Source organism: Cervus elaphus, chromosome 3 (assembly GCF_910594005.1).
Source record: "Cervus elaphus chromosome 3, mCerEla1.1, whole genome shotgun sequence".
Classification (NCBI taxonomy): Eukaryota; Metazoa; Chordata; class Mammalia; order Artiodactyla; family Cervidae; genus Cervus; species Cervus elaphus.
In genome coordinates, this window is record NC_057817.1 from 7,806,053 (window position 1) to 7,815,744 (window position 9,692).

A 9,692-nucleotide genomic window follows, 5' to 3' on the forward strand; every position below is an offset into this window, starting at 1 on the left:
CAGAGGGCGAGCTGGAGCCCAGACACCCCACGCACGCCTGGTCCAGAGGCAGCAAAGCCTCGATTCCCCGCCAGCCGGGGTGGGGAGGGGTGGCAGACTGGTAGCCGCAGCCCCAGGGTCCCCTTTCCCCCCAGTTCCCGCCTCCCTGCCAGCGCTACTTACTCCCACTCTGCGAAGGAGCCTTCCTGCCTCTCCCGGGACCTCCGCAGCCCCACAGTGGAGCGGGATCAGCTGGGGGACTCGATCAGCAGCTGGACGGCGACATCGGGCGGGGAAAGCTAGGCGAGCAGCTCCCCGCTCCAAGCACCGTTCGCTGGCGGGGACCCCGTGCCGTTCGCGGAGCGCCAGCGTCCCGGCCCGCCGAGCGCGACTCCTGCCCTGGACCGCGGTCCCCGCTAAAACACCTCCTCTGGCGCCTTGAGACCGAATTCGAGCATCCGCCAATCAGCGGCGGCCGGCAGGGCGGCCCCGGCCAATCGCGCGGCGGCACGGCCCGGGCTCGCCGCCCTCCGCGTCTTGGCGCTCCTGGGCGCGCGTTTCGGCCTCACCCGCCCAATTGTGGCCGCCTCGCCCCCTCCCCTTCCGGGTACCTGGAAACCTCCGGCCCGGGAGCCGATTGCTCCCGGGGACGCGCGCCCGGGCGGCCGCGGGAAGCGAGGGCAGGGGCGGCGTGGGGCGGCGGGGGGAGGAGGACGCGCGTTCTTTTGTTGTGCGCAAAATACCCGCCCGTCCCTCGGCTGGCCGCGCGGGGAGACCGCGGGCACAGCCCGGGGACGAGGGAGCAGATGGAGTTTGGGAAAACGATACACACACTCTGGATGCTGCCGCCGCCACCCCCTCCCCCGGCAACCTGCGCGGCCGCGAAATTGTCCAGGCTTGTTGAGCCGACTTCTAACGCGAACGCTGGAGTGACACGTGAACCATGGTTACCACGCTCTGCGGCGGCAAGCAGATGGCACGCCAGTTAGCCCTGGAAACTCGACTGCCAGCAGGACCAGCTGCTTTTTCCTTTTCCTTTGCAAGTCCAGGAAAGTTTTTTGGTGGTGTTCCCTTTTCAGAACATCGCCAATAATTAGCCTTATTAAATAACTGTTTGCAGTATGGACTAGCATTCTGGGAAACAATCGAGGAACATTGCTGATTTGTTTGAAATGTTTCACTTCCTTCAACCTTAGTTTCTTACTTAAAATATGAATATTGATAGAGGTGTGTGTGTGTGTGTGTGTGTATTAATAGGCGTGGCTGTTAAAAGCAGCTTGAAATTATAGAAACATTGAGAAGATAGTAGAGGAAATTCCCAGACAGCGGGCACCCGGTTTCATCTGTTCGTTAACATCTTAAAATTTGTTTTAATTAAGTTCAGTTCAGTTCAGTTCAGTCGCTCAGTCGTGTCCGACTCTTTGCGACCCCATGAATAGCAGCACGCTAGGTCTCCCTATCCATCACCAACTCCCGGAGTTTACTCAAACTAATGAACCAATATTGCTATATTATTTTTAACTAAAGTCATCATTCAGTTTTCCATAATTTTTATCCAATGTTCTTTTTTTTTTTTTTCTGTTCCAGGATACAGCGTTACATTTAGTCTTCATGTCTCCATAGGTGCCTCTTGGCTTTGACAATTTCTCATACTTTCCTCATTTTTGATGGCCTTGACAATGTTGAGGGTTACTGTTATTTTGTAGAACGTCCCACTGTTGGAATTTGCCAGGCTTGAAAGCCTGTCTACAAACATTTTCCTACAAACAATACACTTTCTAGCAAAGATAGCATTCTCATTATTATCTTTTCTGTACCGTGTGTGTGTGTGTGTGTGTGTGTGTGTGTGTGTGTGTGTGTGTGTGCTTTAAAGCCTGTCTACAAACATTTTCCTACAAACAATACACTTTCTAGCAAAGATAGCATTCTTATTATTATCCTTTCTGTACCAAGTGTGTGTGTGTGTGTGTGTGTGTGTGTGTGTGTTGCTGTTCAGTTGCTCAGTCATTTCGGACTGTTTGCAACCCCATGGACTGTAGCCCTCCAGGCTCCTCTGTCCGTGGGTGTTTTTCCAGGCAAGAATACTGGAGCGGCTTGCCATTTTCTTCTCCAGGGGATCTTTCCAACTCAGGGATAGAACCCATCTCTCCTGCAAGTCTCCTGTATTGTAGGTGGATTCTTTACCACTGAAACACTGGGAAGCGGCGTATATGTGTGTATGTATGTATGTGTATATATATATATATTTTTTTTTTTTTTTTTAACAAGTTCTCTGCAGAATTCAGAATGCTCAATCAGTGCTTACCTTTGTACACTAGGGGGACATCCCTGGTGGTCCAGTAGTTGAGATGTCACCTTCCGGTGTGGAGGGTGTGAGTTGGATCCCTGGTTGGGGAGCTAAGATCCCACCTGCATTGTCGCTGAAAAACCAAAACAGAAGTGTTACAGTAACAAATTCAATAAAGACTTAAAAAATGGCCCACATTAAAAAAAATCTTAGAAAAAAGATTGCTGGTAAATACAGCCTGAAAATCACCACTAGATCGTACATTAAAAAGACCAAAAAAAAAAAAAAAAAGCATGGGAAGCTTTAAACATAAAGGAAAATAATAAAGTAATAAAAATCTGACACTTTTATAATAGAAATGGTATTTTTAACTGAGGTTTGTCTTGTAGGTAGAGGCATAAGGACAAATACAAAAAATAAAATTGCTGTTTATTAAATTTTGCAGTTGTAGTGGAAGCAGAAAGTTAGATGAATAAATATTGTTGTTTTGCAACTATATTAATTTCCTGTAGCTATTGTAACTAATTACTGCACACTTGTTGGTAAACCAGAGATTTATTTTCTCACAATTCTGGAGGCCAGAGTTCTACAATCTAGTTGTTGACAGGGCCACACTCCCTCTGATGCTATGGTGGAGAATCTCTGCCTCCCCTCTTCCAGTTTCTGGTGGCTGTAAGTAATCCTGAGTAACATATGGCTTTCTTGCTCAGATCTCTGCCTCCGTGATCACAGTGCCTCCTCCTTGTCGGTCTTAAATCTCTCCTGTGTGCCCCTTAGAAGGATACTTGTCATTGGATTTAGGTCCTATCTGTATCATCTGGAATGACTTCATCTCAAGAGTCTTACCTATGTCTGCAAAGACCTTTCCAAATAAGGCAACATTCACAGATTCCAGGGATTAGGACATGCACCAGGTGGTGTACGGTAAAAAATGCCTGCAGTGCAGGAGATGCAAGAGACATGGGTTCAATCCTTGGGTTGGGAAGATCCCCTAGAGTAGAAAAGGGCAACCCACTCCAGTATTCTTGCCTGAGAAATCCTGTAAACGGAGGAGCCTGGTGGGCTACCGTCCATGGGGTTGCAAAGAGTCGGACATGACAAAGCATGCATGCATGCCTTTTTTGGAGGGACCCCCATTCAGCCTTCTTGATCACCATTCCAATAGTTAGTTTATTCATTTCTGTGATATTTCAAAATAATACTGGTTGTCTCTTTGGAGTTAGGGAGCTTTATGTTGTAGACCTTTTCATAGCATTTTCAGAGTATTTTATCCACCTATTTCAATTAAAATGTAATCTCTATTCAAAACATGAAAAACTCAGTATGTGGCTTCAAACACGTGTAATTTCATTAACTGCTTGAACAAGAGTGATCTTAGATTTAGAGGAAAACTAGAAAATGAATGTTTGATGCAAATTCAGAGACAGTATTCCAACACATTTATTTATATTGCTGTTTTCACATCCCAGAATTCATAAGTAATCTGCCAGTCACTCAGTTACTCAGCTGAAGCTGATGGTGGCTGGGAACTCAGCCAGGGCATCAAGAATATGTGACTTCTCTATGTGGCTTGATCTTCCTCACAGCATGGCGATTCAAGCTGGCTAGACTTGCATGGTGGTTCTGGGCTCCACAATGCCTCTGCTAGCTGACAGAGCAGAAACTGTGCTCTGTGCACTTTTGTGGCCACAGTCTTCAGGGTCCTGTACTGTGTTAAGACCATGGTTCTCAATCCTGTCTGTGCTTTAAAATCACCTGGAGAGATTTTTTTTTTTTTTAAAGAACCTATACCTTTCTCCAGCCCCTCACTTTCAGCCTGTATGTGTCCCCAGGTTTGAGGTGGGTCTCTTGTCAGACGTTTGGACTCAGTGTGAGAAGGAGAAGGTGGTATGATTTGAGAGAATAGCATTGAAACATATATATTACCATATGTAAAATAGATGTCCAGTGTGAGTTTGATTCGTGAAGCAGGGCATCCAAAACTGATGCTCTGGGACAACTTAGAGGGGTAGGGTGGGGAGGGAGGTGGGAGGGGGGTTCAGGATGTGGGGGACACTGTATACCTGTGGCCGATTCATGTTGATGTATGGCAAAAACCATTACAATATTGTAATTATCCTCCAATCCAAAAAAAAAAAACCAAAAAAAAAAAAACCTCTATCTCAACCACACACTCAAGAGATTTCTAGTTTACTTGATCTGGAATTGGACCTGGGTATTACATGTTTTTTCAGTTCCTAGTGTCGTGTTCTTTGTATATGCTAATTGCATGGTTATTCATTGACTCCTTTGAATGCTTCTGACTCAGTGATTTCAGAAATGGATCCTCAGGCTCCATGAGTGAAGGCAGAAAGAAGTCACATATTCTTGATGCCCTAGTTGAATTCCCAGCCACTGTTAGCTTCAACTGAGTAACTGAGTGACTGACAGATTATTTATAAACTCTGGGGCTTGAAAACATCAGCATAAATAAGTGTGTTGGAGTACTGTCTCTGAACAGTATGGCTATGTCATCACTGGTTTTCAGAAGGAGTTGAGGTTGTAAATGAGAAAGCTGATGGGCAGGTAGAAATCAATAGACGAATGAGCAGCAGGGGCTGTGATTGGAAGATAACACAGCAGATGACTGACATTCTTCCATATATAAGACATACTGCGTGGTTTCTCAAACTTGCCGATAGTCTTTTGCCCTTTTGGGGTTCCCAATCTCAATTGATCACACTTTGCAGGGAAAATATACTGTGGTGAGATACAACACATTTCATTTAGTATGAATTGTCCAGTTAATATATCAGCTTCCTCTGATATTTTCCTTTCCTTCCATTACTGCAAGCATAGTCATCTTGTTGTAACATCCGTCTGCAAAAGTTCAGTCACAGAAGGGAATTAAAAACTGATTTTTCACCACATGGGTAACAGAGGGACCTTGACTTCACATCCTGGCAGTTCCGAGGTGTCTGAGTGATTGGTTTAATGGTTTTTCTTAAACTGAGGGCTACCATTTAAAATGGGCTTTGTCTTCAGATATTCCTGGGTCTGGGAATGTGTTGCATTTGCTTCTCTACTGCTTGTGGTTCAGAGAAGGCAGAGAACTTATTCTTGGCTGATCATAAGCAATGTCAGAAGGAGGATCAGTTCATGATTGGTTCCTGCTCATGGCCTTAGTAACAATTTTTAAAAAAAGATCATATTAATACCAAAGGGCAATTATGGCTCCCATCTCACAACATCCAGATGTCCAGCTATTCAAAGAGAGGCGCCTAAACTGTGCCTACATGTCCCACAGGGAACAGAGGAAATTCATTCTTTATCTTTACAGGGTCCTTGTCATCCTTGGCACTACCGAGCGAAATCAGTTTCCTTAAGGATTGTGTGACATGCGTCCTCATGCAATTAAAATTTAACATATTTTGTGTGCGTTTGTATATGTTTGCACTTGTGTGTGTGTGTTTTAGGCAAGGATTGTGCATGGGTTGCGCTATAACAAACATTTCAGACCACAACACATAGGATGGACATTGAGCTGAGTTGGGTGTTTCTGGGAATACTGTGGTACTGAAGAGTGTATAGTAGGACATCCCTTTATGCAATGCTACTTTTATGCTGCAGGTTTGGGTGTGGTTGTTTGGGGGGACCACAGTGTTTGGGGGGTAAAAGTGGGGATTGACCACTAGCCTGGAAACCAGATTCTGTATAAAATGGGGGTAGGTGTCCTGTTAATCTCCAGAGCCTTAGCTAGAAGGGAAAGAATTCATTTTGAGTTGTGGAGGGGCATAGGTTTCAAGTTAAGCTTCGCCACGGAACAAAAAATATTGCCTACTTAGCCTTAATTTTCTCTTTAAAATTGTCAGTCTGATTTGAAGGGTCTTTGAGAGTCGTCCATTTCTGTCATTCTAGGTATTTATTGGATGCTTAGGATATTCTCCTAAAAATGTTGCTACTGACACCTAATCACTTAGTGTGGATATGTAAGAATGTTTGCTGAAGTCACTTTTTAGTTTCCATATTTGGTGATACTGGACACATTTCTCCACTCGTCATGTTACATCATGTACATACATACATTAATAATGACAGTGTTGAAAAATATCAGGCCAAGGGCTGATGTTCGTCGTCATTTTTCTAAGCTTAGAATTAAATTGCCTGAATGTAACTTTTTATATAAGTTAAAATAGCATTATTTTATATAAATACATCTTTATAAATATATATTTTATAATTTATATTTATAATATACTTTATAAATTATGTTTATAAAACCACATAACTTAATAAATATATAATATAGAATATAATAAATATACTTATATAATGCTCCCTAATAGCATAATTTTAATAGTACTTTTTCATTAATAATACTCTGTAGGACCAAATGAAAATGTTTTCATTATGAAGTGGAAAGAAGAGTTTGGGATGAGGGGCTCAGGAACTAGAAACTTGAAATACTTAAAATATCAGCTTTCCTGAACCTAACCACCTCATCCTATGCAGGGGCCTTCAGCCTTAGAACAAACTTGACAAGTAGAGTATTGAGCCTCAATGGAGGTACATTAGCCATAACTCCAGTTAACAATTGGGGGAAGTGTGGGTATACAAATATTAAGGTTTTGTCTACAAGAAATCCCTCTTGAAATACAAACTGTTCCTGAAAAGAGTAATCACTTAACTAACATCACTCATGTAACATGTTAAGACATTTATCCTCAGATCATACCTGGGGGTAAAAATCAAGTTAACCTTAATGTAAAAAATGTTTCTCTATAATACCTTCTATAAAACATGGAACCTTCTAGCCATGTTCAGAGACTCACTTCTGCCTCCCCATTGAATTTGGGCACCTCGTCACACATACTCTCAAACAAGTCCTTTCCACCTCCCTGACACCCAGGGCCTCCAGTGCCATATGTTGATTTCCTTCTGCCCACACTGGGGTTGCGGGATGCCAGATATCGCCATGTAGCCTGGCCACTCTGGCTAGTGAAGCTGTTGGTACCCATGACATCAAGGATGCTCTGTGATGCCGCTGTGTACTCTGTCAAAGGCGCCAGCTACTGCTGCTGCCACAGAGGATGGGAGAAGGGTTTGGCCCCCTTCTCGCACCCTCCTCTCACCAACCCCCCAAGCAAAGTCTTATCAGTTTAGTTCATTTCTGTGCCAAGATAGGGAGTCAGAGAACAGTCTCTCCTGGTGGTTACTTTTCACTTCTTATCCTTATTCCTAAGCATTGTGTTGGGGCCTGGGCTGGGGCCCCCATCTGGGAAGTAGGCACTTTGTTATATATAGATTCTCCCCAACTCCAGTGGCTGAGATGTTGTGACTGGATCAAATTTTGGTCTCTTTGGTTGAATGATTTCCCAAATGCTCCTCTCTGTTCCTCTAGTCGCAGATTACGAGGGTCAGTTCTTGGGTGTGTATTCATGGCCTCATTACACTCAGAGATGATCAGAGTGTCTGTGGACAGTAAGACCTACAAGAAGAGAGAACTCAGGACAGGCATAGTTGGGAGGGGCAGATATAAGTGGAATCAGGTAAGAGTGGGGACAGGAGTTGTCCCTTCTTCCAAGGAAGAAAGCTTGAATGGAGGTGACTCTACATTCCAAAGGGGGAGGGAGAGGAAGAGCCTCCTGCTAGGAGAAGGGTTCAGAAAGGAGTGTGAGAAAACAGAGGCTTGCATGACCAACTTCATAGAATTATTCGGGGTCCCTGGATTATTATTCCTGTCAAAGACTTAAAATATATGAATAAAATCTGTAGTGGGTAAAATCTCCAGAGAGAGCATGCCGATCAAATAAACAGCTTTTTCTGAGATGGTAGAACAGACTTTTGTTTTGTTTTTATATTTGGCTGCACCCATTATAGAGAGTGATACCATCTAGCACAGGGACCCATAAGGCCCAGCAAATTAGGACATATTCTTTTGGTCTACATTTTAATGATGCCATAATTACCTTAATTAAGTTCTCTTTCTCTCCTCTCTACATGTTGTCTGTTATAAAAGTCCCATCAAAAGTTATTGTGTTTTGAGCAAAGGAGTGCTAAATCATTTTTTCTTTTGTTTAATGTCATTTTTTAAAGTTGTAGGTCCTTATTGTAAGAAAGCATAGTTTTATTTATTTTATCTTATACTTTATGTAGTTTAAGTAAAATGAGAATGTTTTCTTATTCATCATGTTTTTTTTTTTTTAAATAATGTCTAATGTTTTGTTGCATTTATTTCTCCCTTGATGGACATGAGTTTGCAAACTCTGAGAGGTAGTGAAGGACAGGGAAGCTTGGTGTGCTGTAGTCCATGAGATCACAAAAAATCAACATGACTTAGTGACTGAACAACAACAACGGAGGCCTTACAGTTGTTTGGTAAACTGATCTCTTGATAATAATCCTGCCTATCCTTTTGACTCAAGGGAGACTCCTTCCTGTTTCCAATACCCAGTTTACTGGATTTCTTACTGTTTAATTATGTTCCCATGTGGCCACTTCTATTATTTTCTTAAGCTTGTGAAATTTACTATGGAATTTTTTTCCCCCCATTTTACTGATTTCTTGTCTCATGGTTAAACATTTTATTGATGTTTGCAATTACAGTGACGATGCTACAGTATCCTCAGGGCAATTTGTGTTTGCTCTTTCCCTAAATCTTTTGTAATCTTGTGATTTTTTTTTTTTAATTACAAATTTCAAGAAGTTTCTGCCTTAGTGTCAACCTAAACCAGGTGAAGTTGCTAGTTGAAGAACAAAAAAGAATTACCTTTTTTCCAGTGACACTTCTAGAGGAGTGAAAAATGATAAACTCAGCTGAGGCATAACTGAGAACATATTATAGAGAGAGGAAATCAGATCGTATTGCTAGTGAGGAATACCACATGTATAATGATGGAAATTATATAGGTTTTAAAAGGAAAAGAGATGGAATAAAATTTGTACAAACAGTAATAAAAATTAATTTTGCTCTCATCATTAGTAGTAAGAGAGGGTAATAACCCTCCATACAGTCTGTGAGTAAAGCTTCACTGAATTTCATGGCTATAAGACTGATGTCTTGATAATTTTCCTATTTCAAGTAGCCTTTGTTTGTTTCATAACAATCATAGCTGGCTGTTGGAAAGAACCCCAAGCAATCTTGTCTCTCAGGTTGATGACAGTTTCATAGTTTATATTAATGACCGCACTGAGGGTGAATATATTTTAATAGCATTAAATCTCAATGAAAAGTTTTTAATGGGTTGAGTGGCTTAGAAAGCATTCCTAAGACCTCTGGTTAGTTTTGTTTGCTTTTTACACATCAATTATTAATACCTGTAATGAAACAATAATGCAGTTATGCATTGGAAGAGCCCTTTTCACTACAGAGGACACCAAGTACTTTATGAGCTGCCAAGAGCCAATTTCTGCTCTCGATGCATATATAGTTGCCTAGCATGAGCCA

The 9,692-nt window shown here is 42.4% G+C and overlaps 1 protein-coding gene across 1 annotated transcript in view; it reads right to left on the minus strand.

The window, feature by feature from the left end:
• E2F7 (E2F transcription factor 7) overlaps positions 1 to 416 on the minus strand; it is a 37,423-nt gene extending 37,007 nt beyond the window's left edge. Inside the window, exon 1 of the mRNA XM_043880055.1 lies at positions 163 to 416. The gene's annotated coding sequence lies outside the window, so the exon portion shown is untranslated. The remainder of the gene's footprint in view (positions 1 to 162) is intronic.
• Positions 417 to 9,692: the final 9,276 nt, after the last annotated feature.